The sequence below is a fragment of the Pyrus communis genome, chromosome 6, assembly GCF_041283825.1.
Source record: "Pyrus communis isolate YQ-2024b chromosome 6, ASM4128382v1, whole genome shotgun sequence".
NCBI lineage: Eukaryota > Viridiplantae > Streptophyta > Magnoliopsida > Rosales > Rosaceae > Pyrus > Pyrus communis.
Genome location: NC_142570.1, coordinates 5,522,722 through 5,537,155, shown reverse-complemented (window position 1 = coordinate 5,537,155; position 14,434 = coordinate 5,522,722). Strand labels below are relative to the sequence as shown.

At 37.7% G+C, this 14,434-nt stretch overlaps 1 pseudogene; it reads right to left on the bottom strand.

Moving 5' to 3' along the window:
- Positions 1-5,611: 5,611 nt before the first annotated feature.
- LOC137710145 (furostanol glycoside 26-O-beta-glucosidase-like) lies at positions 5,612-13,446 on the bottom strand (annotated as a pseudogene).
- Positions 13,447-14,434: the final 988 nt, after the last annotated feature.

Sequence of the window (14,434 nt, the reverse complement as noted above, 5' to 3'; positions counted from 1 at the left end):
CAATAATCACGCTGCAAACATGGGTGTGGTTGAATCTTTTGACTCAGCTGCTGTATGAAAGTAAAGGTTGTTCTTTCATTATATTTTGCCTTATGCTTTAAATAAAGCATGGACTTATGTGCTGGTGAATTTTACCATGTTAATGGTTCAGGTTTTATTTCAATTATTGTGTGTATGTACAAATATATGTATGCAGTATATTGAAATATTGTGGACTGATGAAAGATTCAGACCGAATCAGCTTGGTATTATAAGCATTCCATTGCAGCTAAATAAAAGCTTGACAATGGTGGAGCACTCTAATAAGTGGGAGCTTGGAAACAGAGCTTTAAATTTGTTTCGGTATTTGCATAATGCATATTTGACGGTTTGTGTTTCTTGCCCAAAGGTGTAACATAAATCTGTGTTGTTTGATGTTGCACTCTTTGCACACAGTTTGAACTTGATGTTGTGTATGTATGTTAAAGCAAAGGGGAGTGGAGATTGGGATTTATGTTGAACTTGAATATGGTTGCAAAATGATGTGAATATTGGTCGACTGCAGTAAAGTCTATGTGGTTAATTTAAAACTCATGAAATGTTCACATTCCTTTCCAAAGAAGGGGATGTATAAATTGTTAGAAGTTTTAATCACTGTATAGCCACGTTTGTTGTTGCTGCAATGTTACAACTCAATTTTGAATAGTGGGACTTAAGCTCCTTTTAGTCCTAGTTTGGATTCAACTGCCCTGTTTGAGTCTGTCTATGACTCTCTCCGTGAAATGTGGTGTCGTGCGGATGGAGACCATGGTGAGGATATTGGTCTAGAAGATTACTGGGTTGCCTCTGATATTCCGAATGGTACCAGCTTGGTGGACTAATGTACACGACTTCAATGGTTTTCTGGCTAATACTCTTCTTGGTTGTGATTATAATTGTTTGCAATTATAATTTTTCACATAATGCTTTTCTTTGTAAGTCTTGTACAAGAATGATCCCAACGGAAAACAACTAAGGTTGCAACATCTGGAACAAATAATCATGTTATTTAACCATTGGACAAATGTTTATTAAATCTTCACCAAAGTGAGATTTTATGGAAATTTTGGTCTGGGTGCTGTTCTATGTTTGCCAACATATAGGATGGTGGAAGAGGTGATACTGCATGCTTGTGCCGAAACCATTCATGAAGTAAGTAATGCCTTTATCTGATTATTTGGATGTGGCTTTGTTTATTAGCTTTAGTTGATGTTGTTTGGAATTTCATGGGTCACATACTAAAATCATGCAAGTGTTATATACATTTATGTATACATGTGTGTAAATATACATGATAATAATTATACGTATCCATTTTGCTTATGTGAAAGATATGATATGTTATTATATAACTGTTGAATATAAACCAAGTTCCCAGAAAAAGTCATTGTTTCCTTGCTCTGCGAAAGTCGTTTCATTTGGTTTGTTTGATAGTAATTTACCAATTCTACACTTCCTTAACAGTGATATAGTGTAAAAGGAGTGCGGGCAGGAAACAGTTCATGAGTCAGAGTGATAAATCTATAAATATACATTTGACTTCATTTGGTCTGCATTCAAATCTGAAATTTTGTCTAATATTTTTTGTTTTGGAATGAACTGTCTATGCAAGTGCTCCAGAGTGTTTTCCAACAATTCGCATTGCTTTATTGGATTTGTTTTCACACAGGTTGATCCTATAACTATGAATACTAGTGATGAAAGTAAATAATCAATGATTGCTTGCCCAAGTGGGAGAATTAGTGAAAGAAAATTGGGCTTCACACTCATTAATTTATTTACAATAAGTGTATAAATTCTAGAAAACTTAATGGGAGTTGTTCTTGGTTATTCTAATCATATTGTTTAAAAAGTTTTGGGCATTAGGTTATTAAAGCATTATTCTATCTTAATCTATTGTGTGATGGTTGTACATTAAAGAGTTAAGGCAGGTTATGTCTCTTGCTCAAAAGTGTGACATAAATATGCATGACCATATGCACTTGTTTTTACGGCCGCTTGAGTTTCGAGGTAATTTTGAGATTGTGCCGCTGCTGTGTTATGCGGGCAGAAGCAGATGCTGAGGTATCACTCTAATGCTTTCATTCTTTCCCATGTGTGCTGTCAGAAGCATTCCCATGTTGTTACTGTTAAAGTATAACCTTCAGACTTCTTTCCCATGTGTGTTACACAAGTCTTTCCCATGTGTGCTGTCAGAAGACAGCAGATGGTGCTGCCATATACTTGATATAATTGCATGAAAAGATCTTGTAATGATGGGTGTATAATAAAGAATGAATGGTTGCTTATAGTTTTAACTAAAGGTATGTTATAAGCATGCATTTCAACGATTTTTCCATGTCTTCTTCAGTGAATACCTCGACTATGAACTTGTGCTATTTGTTTATTGTGATAAGAAATCCTAATGCTTTATGCATGTATAAAATACGTATGATGATTGCGACAGTTTTTCTATAGCATGATTAATTGTTCTAATGCCATATGCTGCTGCCAAAGTTTTATTCACAGCAGGAAAAGGAATATATGGTTTGGAGATTAAAACACTGTAAGCTGCGCTTTTATCATTCTAGAATTGGTAGTCATGGTTGTTTCAGATTCACAAACGATGATCGATATCTGATTGAAATCTGGTATATGATTGAAATCAGTTTCTTGATATCTAAATATGTATTGGCAATAGGCATTGGTGTAGATTGTAGCTTAGTAAATTTATGTTGAACTTGAATATGGCTGGTAGGTTGCAAGGTTCCTGATACATGTGAAAATAATCTATAATTATAACTTACTTGTGTAGAAAATTGGTTTTTCAATTGACGTTTGGATGATTTCTACAATCAAATTGAAATGCTAAAGTTTTATGCAGGTTTTCAACACTAATAATCTCTATACTTGAACAAATGTTTGAATAAATCTTCACCAAAGTGGGAATTATTAGGAAATTTTGTTCAAGGGATTATTAATTGAATTTTGTGAGTGACAATTCATTGCATAAGACCAATCTTTCAAAAGAAAGAAATAGTGAATGGCTTGAACTGTGATGTAGTGTGTAGTATTTTATAAAAGTTTAAAGTCAACTTTGTTCCCTTGTCCAAAGACATGATTTGAGTTGTAACTTGAAATTTTTGTGAAATAGCTCTGCAAATAAGGATGCATGATTAAGATTGCATAACTGATATTTTATGTCTCTTGCCCAAAGGTGTTACATAAAATTGCATGTCATGGTTATTCACTCAATGACTAGTTTATCTGCATAAGGCAGAATTGAGGCTCAGTTGGAAGCATTAGGCAAACTCATTGGAGTTTGATAAAGGATCGAATATGATTGTATCATATTTGATGTTGTTTCATATATATATGCAATGTTTGAAATGATGAATTACTAATCAAACCGAGGTTTAATGAGCTGGTTATTGTAAAAGGCTTATCATTGGAGCCAAACAATGGCTTGACAATGATGTTTGGTTTGATCAGTGGGAGTGTAAATAATAGACATGTTAAATATGTTTGTTTGCTCTGTTAATATCATGCATGAGTAGTTTTGGGGGATGTGATTTCAGAGTGTTAGTACAAATTAAGAAGTACTAATTTTCTGGGGTTCAACTTTTGAAGCTATTCATGGCAGATGTGAGTTGTTGTATGGTTGACATGACTTGAGTGATCACAAAGGGATTGGCTTAATACGTTGGACAAGGAACATGATAAGTGGAAATTCAAAAGTGGGAGAATGGTACCTAAACGTGGGTTCAAACCAATTAGGAGTCATGGCCAAGTCAATAACTGATCTCCTAGAATTAAGGGAAAGGGAGACAGGTTGATGGACATCAAATATCTATCAGTGAAAGAACATGTGAGAAAGGGTGAAATCACGATTGAGCATATTGAAACAAATTCAATGATAGCTGACCCTTTGACTAAGCCATTGGCAGTAGGAGTATTCAAGGATCATGTCTCTAAGATGGGAGTGCTTGAATCTCTAGAATCTGCTGAAGTGTGGGAGTGAGAAAAACTTGATGTAAGTCACATGTATATTTCAAATATGTCTTCGAATGTTATTTATGTTGTTCACTATCAAGACCTACTGAATCATATGCGCTTGTTGAGCCTATTGGTTGTCTGAGTTGCTGACAGTATGCATGTATATGTCTATTCTAGTGTCTTGATGATTGGACATGAATAATTCGAGGGATGCAATTCGATGAATGCATCAGGATCTTCCAAAGTTGATCCATGAAATGACTGTTTTGAATGAATGAAGGAATTTAAATTCATTGAAAAGTCTAAAGTCTCTTTCTACATATTAATTTTAAGTATTTGTGGTTTCAGGGTGCTTGTGTTGTCTATAAACACATGATTTTCTGGAATTCAAATATTTGAATTAATTATAGTAGTTGAAAGGAAGTTAGTATGCGTGAAACTTGATGTGATCACATGAGGTATCAGTGTTGTGAAAGGCATGACTTTGATTATAATGTTTAGTCTGTGTCCATGTGGGAGAATGTTGGATACCTAATTGGACTTGACTAACATTATAAGTATATAAAACTATCTTATTTTTAATCATCATCTGCTGCAATTGCAGCAGAGTTTTGTTCACAGATTGCAACACGCGCATGCAAATAAACAAAGCAACTGGAAGTTGCATCCTTGCTGTCTATGAGTCATCTGTCAGTATACACATGCAGTGGCCTTGCTGTCCACTATGCATAATCATACATGCTTAACGTGGGAACCATATTCCAATCTGTAAAGCACAATGCACTGCATGTGGATCATCATGACATGGAGTGGATGAAACAGCAGATTGACTTGGGTTAACACCAACAACTCAGTAACTGATTTCCACGATAGATGGAAATCAGATGAAATCTGTATATATATAATCCAATTCCCTACTTGTGAAGTATCGTTCTGAGATTAAGGGTTCTATCACCTTTGGAACATAAGGTCTTAAACAAGTAGAAGAATTGCATTTCAACAAAGAAGGATGACTGCTCCAGGTATCATATACAAACTGCATGAATGTAATCTGGGATACTTGTTATACATCAAGTTTATATTTATATCAGTTTCCAACAATACTCACCTTAGAAGTGGTCATTTTCCCCATTTGTCTGTTAGCATAAAGAAAGCGGAAGGTGAAACAGAACAGCAGGTGATCATGAATTTTGTAATCATATTTCTATTTAGTCTGCTTGCAGTGAGTTGAGTGAGTGAGCATATCTCTTCCGAAACATGTCAAGCGTTCTTTCCGAGTTCTGCTCAAATATTTCTGTATAATCCTGTCAAGGCACTATAAAAAATGATCTTATTTCTTGATTGCATGCCAAGAGAACATTTTCAAACTCAAATACATTATCATGATATCAGATGCTTCTTGAGATGTGCACGCATTCGTTTCTCCAAGACGCTGCATAGCTGCTTCAAGGTATTTATGTTTACCAATTATGGCTGGTTACTGACTTCTGATTTGTTTTACTTTTACGAGACGCTCATCAGCCACCTTGGAGACTCTCGAACAAAAAACAAACCAATATTTTACAGTGGAGGCGGAATAGCACCCGAATGTGTAAATCTCACAGTACTAATTGTTTGATTCAATTTTGATCCATATACAAACATGCTACCGATTACAGCCATGGCGCGCCAGGATATGGCGTTTCCAATAAACTAGAATAGTGACAACCCACATCAGAGACTTCCAACAACACCGATATTGTCTCCAACTTGATAATTGTCAATTGCACAATCCGTCAGGTGTGGGGTTTTATCACAAAAGGCCTCGGTATCAGTTGGCGTGGGGTTATGATATTTAAGCTATTATTTCTCTCTTTCTACTGCCGATGTGGGATTCAACGATATTAAGTTTGAACAACCGATCACTCAGGCATTACCTATAGCAGGACCTCAGCCTTGAAGGAAAGCTCGTAACCACTTAACAGAGAGCTTGGGGTAGCGCGTGTAGTTATTGAAATCAACAAAGTAAATCCCATAACGTTCGAACCCCATACCCCATTCAAAGTCATCGAACAGAGCCCAATAAAAGTACCCCTTGACATTCACTCCATCCCTGCAATAATTTTGTTAAGAATGAGACATTATATTTGTTTTCGGTGTCAAATAAAAATATACATCATCACTTACTTAATTGCCTTATTGATCCGATACAAGTGACAAGTAACAAAGGAAATTCGATATGGATCCTCTAGAAGTACTTCAAGTGGAGAGCCATTGTCCCTGTGATCAGAAATTCGTACAAAGAAAAGGTGTAGAAGATACAATGTCATCCTTTTTTATTTTTATTATGCATATTTTGATTAACAGTATATATACAAGGATTAACTAAAGCTTAAGAAATCGAACCATTTTCAAAGAAATGTAGACTTTTGGATTTTGATATTTATCCTTTACGTACTCCAACAGCTTCTGAAGGCCTTCCTGCCAATGACTATCGGTCTGCACCATAAGGAAAAATTAACCACACATTTTCCTCAAACAAAAACAACACCGATGTTTCATTTCTTACAAAACTTGCAAGAACATAGAATTTCAAAAAGTTTCTTACGACACCAAGAAATTCTTCATCGTTGATGGCTGCAACAATCAAAACACGATCAACAAGACGGAATATTAAAACTATACTTTATGTTTGATTTTTCTTTTGTCCTATATATGGTTCCAGAGAGCAAGGTATCTTAACTATTGTTTCGGCCCATGTGTCGAAGGAATAACGCAACGCCTCACCTGGAGGAGGAGCCTTATGTTTGGCATACGAAGATGTATAATAATTGATTCCAACGAACCCTAAACTCCCATTGAGCAGAACTTTCTCTTCTGCAGAAAAAGTGGGAAGCCTCTCCTTCACCCTCTCTCTCATACTTTGTGGATAATCTCCGAATACTAATGGTCCCATAAACCTAATGCATAAAAAGTAGCATTACTAATGAAAAAACTTATCATAAAACGATTAAAACATGCAAGTTCTCATGATCATCAATGATTATGATATTGAAGGCTTCTACTCACCATCCGAGGTAGAAGTCAAAAAGTCTTCCTGCTGCGACTTTATCTTCTTCTGACTGTGTATATGGCAAAAAATATTGTGAAACGAGGACGATTCCAACTTCACCCTTTTGTTGTTCCTAGAAGATGACATTCAAACTAAATTTTAGTAATAAGATTAAAAAGTTGAAACAGTTGAATTCGTTTGAATTTCCTCGAGTCTCTCACTTGATATTTTTCCCTGTAGAGCTTTAGCCACAGTGGCATGGGCAAGGATTATGTTATGGGCTGCAAGGTAAGGTTCTGTTGACGAGTTACCACCAAACTTGCATGGACCGACGGTCTCGAAACATTTCACAGGAGACCCTAATGCACAAAGGGTTGATGGAAGTGAACACCTCCCTGGTGGGGAAATCCCAATTTCATAACCATATTGAGCAAGAACGTTTGGCTCATTAATTGTGAACCAATGTTTAACTCTGTCTCCAAAAATTTTGAATAAAAGTTCGCTATAGTCTCTAAAGTCATTCGTGGAAAATCAACCGTAACATTATTATACATTATGAGATTGATATTATATTATTTGTTTATCTTTTGAAGTTCATATTTTTCAATTCATGTTTACAAATTGACATGCGTGCAAAATGGTTTTCGAAAAAGGCTTACACAAATGAGCGATTCAGTAAGCCTCCATATTTCTCTTCCAGGGCTAGTGGCATGTCAAAGTGATAGATCGTCACGAAAGGTGTGATGCCTGCGTTAGAACGCAAAAAATACATTAGACCAAACACATACTTAATTCAACTATCTAAGTACATAAAAACTGGTAGCTTTCTCACCATTTTTTATTAGTTCATCGATGAAGCTATTGTAGTGATCCATACCCTCTTGGTTAATTCCGCTTCTTAAGCTTCCCTCTGCGTAGGATCCATCAACACTCCATCAGTTTCTTATAAATAATCAAACAAATTTTAAAAATAACAGAATAAAGAAGAAATGATTTGTTACTTGGTAAAATCCTACTCCAGGAGATGGAGAATCTGTAAGAATTTAGTCCGGCATCCTTGATAAGCTTAATATCCTCCTAAAATTCAGATTAGAGTATTTAGCTTTTTTTTTTAAAGAACTAACTGAGTTTTTAAGGATGTTTTTGTTGATTATTGGCTCAAACAAGTAGTCTAAAACCAACAAATGTTGTTGGCTACTTTTGTGGTCAAAATTGATGGTTGGCATGCTACATGTGGGAAATAAAATGGATGGTCTTATGCCTAATTTGTTGTCAAAGAATGGATGCATTTATGCCTAATTCTTTTGACTTGATGAGAGGCCTTTGGCCTATAAAAGGAGGTGTAGGCATAACTCAAACACAACATCAAGGAGAAAGGAAGAGAGAAAAATAGCAAGAAGCCATTTGGCATAGAGAAGAATTTTCTCAAATTGTCTTGCTTTGTATTTTTGGTTTTCTCTTCCTATTGTAAGTGTGTGAGCTTGGGGTTATTCGGGTCTTTGGGAAATTGAGTGATAAACACTATTGTATGTTCTCATTGATTATAGTGGAATACTCCGTCGTCTCCAAAACTGGATGTAGGCATTGCCGAACCAGTATAAATCTTGGTGTTCTTGTTGGTATTGTTCCATTTATCTTTTGTCAGTTATTGTGGTTTATTTTTCACTCACACTTGGTTGACGCTTCCGCACAACAAGTGGTATCAGAGCCTAGTGTTTCGACTAGGTGTTCTCGTGGGAGTGAAAAATTTGTTGGCGCTACAGTCCCGTGAATAATGCTGAGTAGATGGCTGGAGATAAAGATGAATCTGTAAAGGGGAAGGAGTCGGCATCGTCTTCGTCGGCGTCTACATCCAATAGACATCAAATTGCTACTACAAGGTTAGAGGTTGATAAATTCAATGGCTCTAATAATTTTGGTATGTGGCAATGTGAAGTTATGGATGTGTTGTATCAACAAGAGTTGGATATGGTTCTGGAAGATAAACCAGAAGATATTGATGACAAGCAGTGGACACGAATTAATCTTCATGCTTGTGCTGCTATTCGATCATTCCTTGATAAGGAGTTGAAATACCCGTATATGAAGGAAACTTCTGCTAAGGAGTTATGGACAAAATTGGAGGAGAAGTATATGACCAAGAGCGCAGAAAATCGGCTCTTCTTGAAGAAGCGACTCTTCCGATTTCAGTATAGTCCAGGTATTTCTATGCATGAACACCTCAATGATTATAATAAAATACTTGCTGATTTAGCAAACCTTGATGTGAAAATTCCTGACGAGGACAAGGCACTATGTTTGTTAAATTCATTGCCTGATGATTATGATCATTTGACAACTACTTTGTTGTATGGAAAATCCGAGGTGAAACTTGATGAGGTGTCTGCGGCATTGGTGAATCATGAGTGTCGAAAGAAGGAACTGAAGACTCACAATTCACAAACCGAGGCACTTGTTGCAAGGGGTCGAACAGTGGAAAGAAAATATGTGAAGCGGGGACAATCTCGTTCAAAGTCACGAGGGAAGTTTCCTGCTAAAGATGAATGTGCCTTTTGCCGCCAAAAGGGTCATTGGAAGAGAGACTGCCCCAAATTGAAGAACAAAGAGAAGGAGAAAGCGGGTCCTGAAGCAAATATTGCAAAATCTGGAGATGATGATTTCAAGTTTGCTTTGGCTAGTTCATCTGCTGATGGTCACTCCAAGGAGTGGATTTTGGATTCAGGTTGCACCTATCATATATGTCCCATTCGAGAATGGTTTTCTAGCTTCGAGGAGCTGGATGGTGGAGTTGTTTTGATGGGTAATGATAATGCCTGCAAAACACAAGGGATAGGCAAAATCTGTTTGAAGATGCATGATGGAACAGTCAGAGAATTAAGTGATGTTCGGTATGTACCGGATATGAAGAAAAATCTTATCTCACTGGGTGCATTGGAATCCAAGGGTCTCAAGATCACCATGAAGGGTGGAGTTCTTAAAGCTGTTTACGGGGCACTGGTGGTGATGAAAGGTACAAGACGAAATAACTTGTATTTCTTGAAGGGGAGTACAGTTATTGGTGAAGCAGCTGTCACCGAAGCTGCTGACGCAGATAGCAAAGACACCACGAGGTTATGGCATATGCGTCTTGGGCATGCTGGTGAAAAAGCGTTGCAAGGATTGGTGAAGCAAGGCTTGTTGAAAGGTGCAAAGGCATGCAAATTGGAATTCTGTGAGCATTGTGTGTTTGGTAAGCAAACTAGGGTAAAATTTGGCACTGCTATTCACCACACTAAAGGCATTCTTGATTATGTTCACACTGATGTTTGGGGACCTTCCAAGAATGCATCTTGGGGAGGTAGCCATTATTTTGTCTCTTTTGTTGATGACTTCTCTAGAAGAATATGGGTGTACACCATGAAGCGTAAAGATGAAGTCTTGAAGATATTCCTGAAGTGGAAAAAGATGATTGAAACGCAAAGCGGTCGAAAGATCAAGACTCTCAGATCAGACAATGGGGGTGAATATAAGTCTGATCCTTTCTTGAAATTTTGTCAAGATGAGGGTATTGTGAGGCACTTCACGGTTAGGGAGACACCGCAACAGAATGGGGTGGCGGAGCGCATGAACCGTACTTTGCTTGAGAAAGTTCGGTGTATGTTGTCTAATGCTGGATTAGGCAAGGCGTTTTGGGCTGAGGCAATTACTTATGCAAGCCATCTAATTAATCGATTGCCAGCTGTTGCGAATGAGGGCAAAACGCCCATGGAGGTATGGTCTGGTAAACCTTGTCCTGATTACAAGTTCTTACACATATTTGGTTGTCCTGCTTACTATCATGTCAGAGAAAGCAAGTTGGACCCAAGAGCAAAGAAAGCTCTATTTATGGGCTTTAGCACTGGCGTGAAGGGATACCGACTTTGGTGTCCAGATGAGAAGAAATTTGTTGTAAGCAGAGATGTGACCTTTGATGAGGCTGATATGGTTAATCAGAACAAGCATGAAGGTGAAACTGAAACGACCAAGACCATGAGTAGCTCAAAGCAGGTGGAGTTACTGAAGACTCCAGTTGTTCCAGTAAGGTCTGATAGTCCTACAGTTAATCATGATGATGAGGACGAGGATGATGAAGAGGAGGCACCTACCCAAGAGCCTCCACAGCAACAAGACTATATTGCAACCAGAAGATCGAGAAGGGAAATTCGAAAGCCTGCTCGATTTACTGATATTGTGGCATATGCACTTCCCGTTATTGAAGATGATATTCCATCCACCTACAAAGAAGCTGTCATGAGTTCAAAGTACGAGTTGTGGAAGAAATCTATGGATGAGGAGATGAAATCTCTTCATAAAAATAAGACTTGGAAGCTGGTTCAGTTACCAAAGGGGAAGAAAGAAATTGGTTGTAAATGGGTGTATGCCAAAAAGATGGAATCTTTGGGAAAAGACAATGTAAGATTCAAAGCCAGATTGGTAGCTAAAGGCTATGCTCAGAAAGAAGGCATTGACTACAATGAGGTATTTTCTCCTGTAGTAAAACATTCTTCTATTCGTATTCTGTTGGCTTTGGTTGTGCAGTTTGATCTTGAGTTGGCCCAACTTGATGTCAAGACTGCGTTCTTACATGGTGATTTGGAGGAAGAGATTTATATGTCTCAGCCAGAAGGTTTTAAGGTTGCTGGAAAGGAAAATTGGGTTTGCAAATTGGAAAAATCATTGTATGGCTTGAAGCAGTCTCCAAGACAATGGTACAAGCGATTTGATCGATTTACGATCGGGCTTAAGTTGCTCAAGTTTAAGCACTGCTTAGACTTGATTGGCATTTGTAAAAATTGTTGATTGCCCCATGGGGGAGTGGGAGACGACTATTGGGAGTTCTACTTAGAGGGTTTGCGCCAAGGTGGAGATTGTTGATTATTGGCTCAAACAAGTAGTCTAAAACCAACAAATGTTGTTGGCTACTTTTGTGGTCAAAATTGATGGTTGGCATGCTACATGTGGGAAATAAAATGGATGGTCTTATGCCTAATTTGTTGTCAAAGAATGGATGCATTTATGCCTAATTCTTTTGACTTGATGAGAGGCCTTTGGCCTATAAAAGGAGGTGTAGGCATAACTCAAACACAACATCAAGGAGAAAGGAAGAGAGAAAAATAGCAAGAAGCCATTTGGCATAGAGAAGAATTTTCTCAAATTGTCTTGCTTTGTATTTTTGGTTTTCTCTTCCTATTGTAAGTGTGTGAGCTTGGGGTTATTCGGGTCTTTGGGAAATTGAGTGATAAACACTATTGTATGTTCTCATTGATTATAGTGGAATACTCCGTCGTCTCCAAAACTGGATGTAGGCATTGCCGAACCAGTATAAATCTTGGTGTTCTTGTTGGTATTGTTCCATTTATCTTTTGTCAGTTATTGTAGTTTATTTTTCACTCACACTTGGTTAACGCTTCCGCACAACAGTTTTGACCTTTTGCTACTCACCTTGTATCGTTTATATCCATCGACTGCCATAGGGAACTTTGTACTGTTTCGAAGTTTTTCTGTAATTGAAATTTGTTAGCTGATAATTAATCCAAATGGAAAAACAACAAATTAAATTCAGAAAAAGGGGAAGTGAAAGGCTTGGAGAGATGCTGGATATAGGGGAGGAGACTATCAAGAAAAGCTACTCTCTTGCCTACTCCATATATTGATACTTTGATTTATAAATATTTCACGATGGGTCTCGTATTTTGTAGCTAATATCGTGGTAATGTTTAAAAGCCAAATAATGTTTAGTATGTTCTTTCACACGTGGTCCACAAAATATGGTTATAATTCTTAGCGTTTGTCTTTGTTAAAGGGTAATGCTAAGGAGATTAAGTTTGTAGGCAAAATTTTGCAAACTAAATGACATAAAAGTTGTTGATTAAATTATGACTCAAGCGTTGATCAAAGTGCTTATTCCTATTGGTGACACATCATTTAGTTTACAAATTTTGTTTACCAATTTAGTTTTCCTAGCATTACTGTAACAACCCGTTTTGAAATTTACGGAACGGAAGACCATTTTTATAATTTCACTTTGGGTTGAAAAATATTTTGAAATGGTTACTATTTGGGTCTTAAATGGTGTGCCCAAGGGGGCCCACTTCTTTTGGTTTTGTCTCCCCACCCTGGCCCACTCTCATCCTTTCTCTTCCCGTGTCTCTCCCCCAAAACACTCTCAGCTGTCTCTCTCCCTCCACACAACTCTCGGACCTCTCTCTCTCCATCGCTGCATCCTCCCCCCGCCCCCCCCCCCGGGAGCCACATACTCCCGCGACCACCACACCACCACCTTCACTAAACCCATACGAGAACTACAAACCTAGGAATGAAGAAGGAACCCTCCCCTAAGCTTCTCCCTTGCTTTGCCATTGGACATTTACCTTTTTCAACGAACCCTCGATAACATCGACCATGGTGCATTTGTTTGTGGCGTTTCCGTCCACCCTTGTTTGTACAGCTCTTCGCCAATGAGTAAGGTGAGTGGACCCCTTCTAAAATGAATGTTTTAATAATAGAAATGCATACATGAAAATCATGATTTAATGGTTACGTTTTATGAGTAAATTAGATTTACACTTATGATATATCATGCTTTACTGCGAATATTTAAGAATACCATATTTTATCGAACTTATGTTCTTTGTAGTATATATGATGGATGACTATATGTTATGAAGATGATTTTGAGATATATTGTAACATCCCACATCGACCAACGGAGAGGGGGTAATGTGCCTTATATGTACATGCCACCTCCTATAGTACAAGACCTTTTGGGAACTCACTGGCTCCAGATCCTATAAGAACTCTGAAGTTAAGTGAGTTTGGGTGAGAGCAATCCTAGGATGGGTGACCCTCCTGGGAAGTTAAGTTCTCGTGCCGAAACCCAAAAACAAAACCGTGAGGGAATGGTAAGCCTAGAGTGGACAATATCGTGCTACGGTGAAGTCGAGCTAGGATGTGACATATATGTACTTATGTTTGGAAAGAGTATATTCAATGTTTTGTGCGTATCTAGTGGTCAATGTTCTGCCTACGGGGGATGATACTTATATTGACCTACGGGTTGGGTGTTGTAGGAGCCTACGGGCGATTGATATTTATGAAGGAAGTGTTCTGAAAGAAGAGTTCTATATGCCTTCGGGCGATACTGATACCAGTAGTTAACATACTATATACGATATATGTTTTATGAGAAGTTTTATGGCATGTTCTGAACACGTTCCTCAATTGCATGCTCATTGTAATTTAATTTGTAAGTATTTATTTATATTTGTTAGTCTCATGCATCCTAACATAGCTTCGTCACCCTCGGGTGTTGGCAAGCACATGCCTACCTTGGTGTTCGGGGAACATCCAGGAATGGTGCGTTTATCAACACCATAGAAACTAGAGTTTATT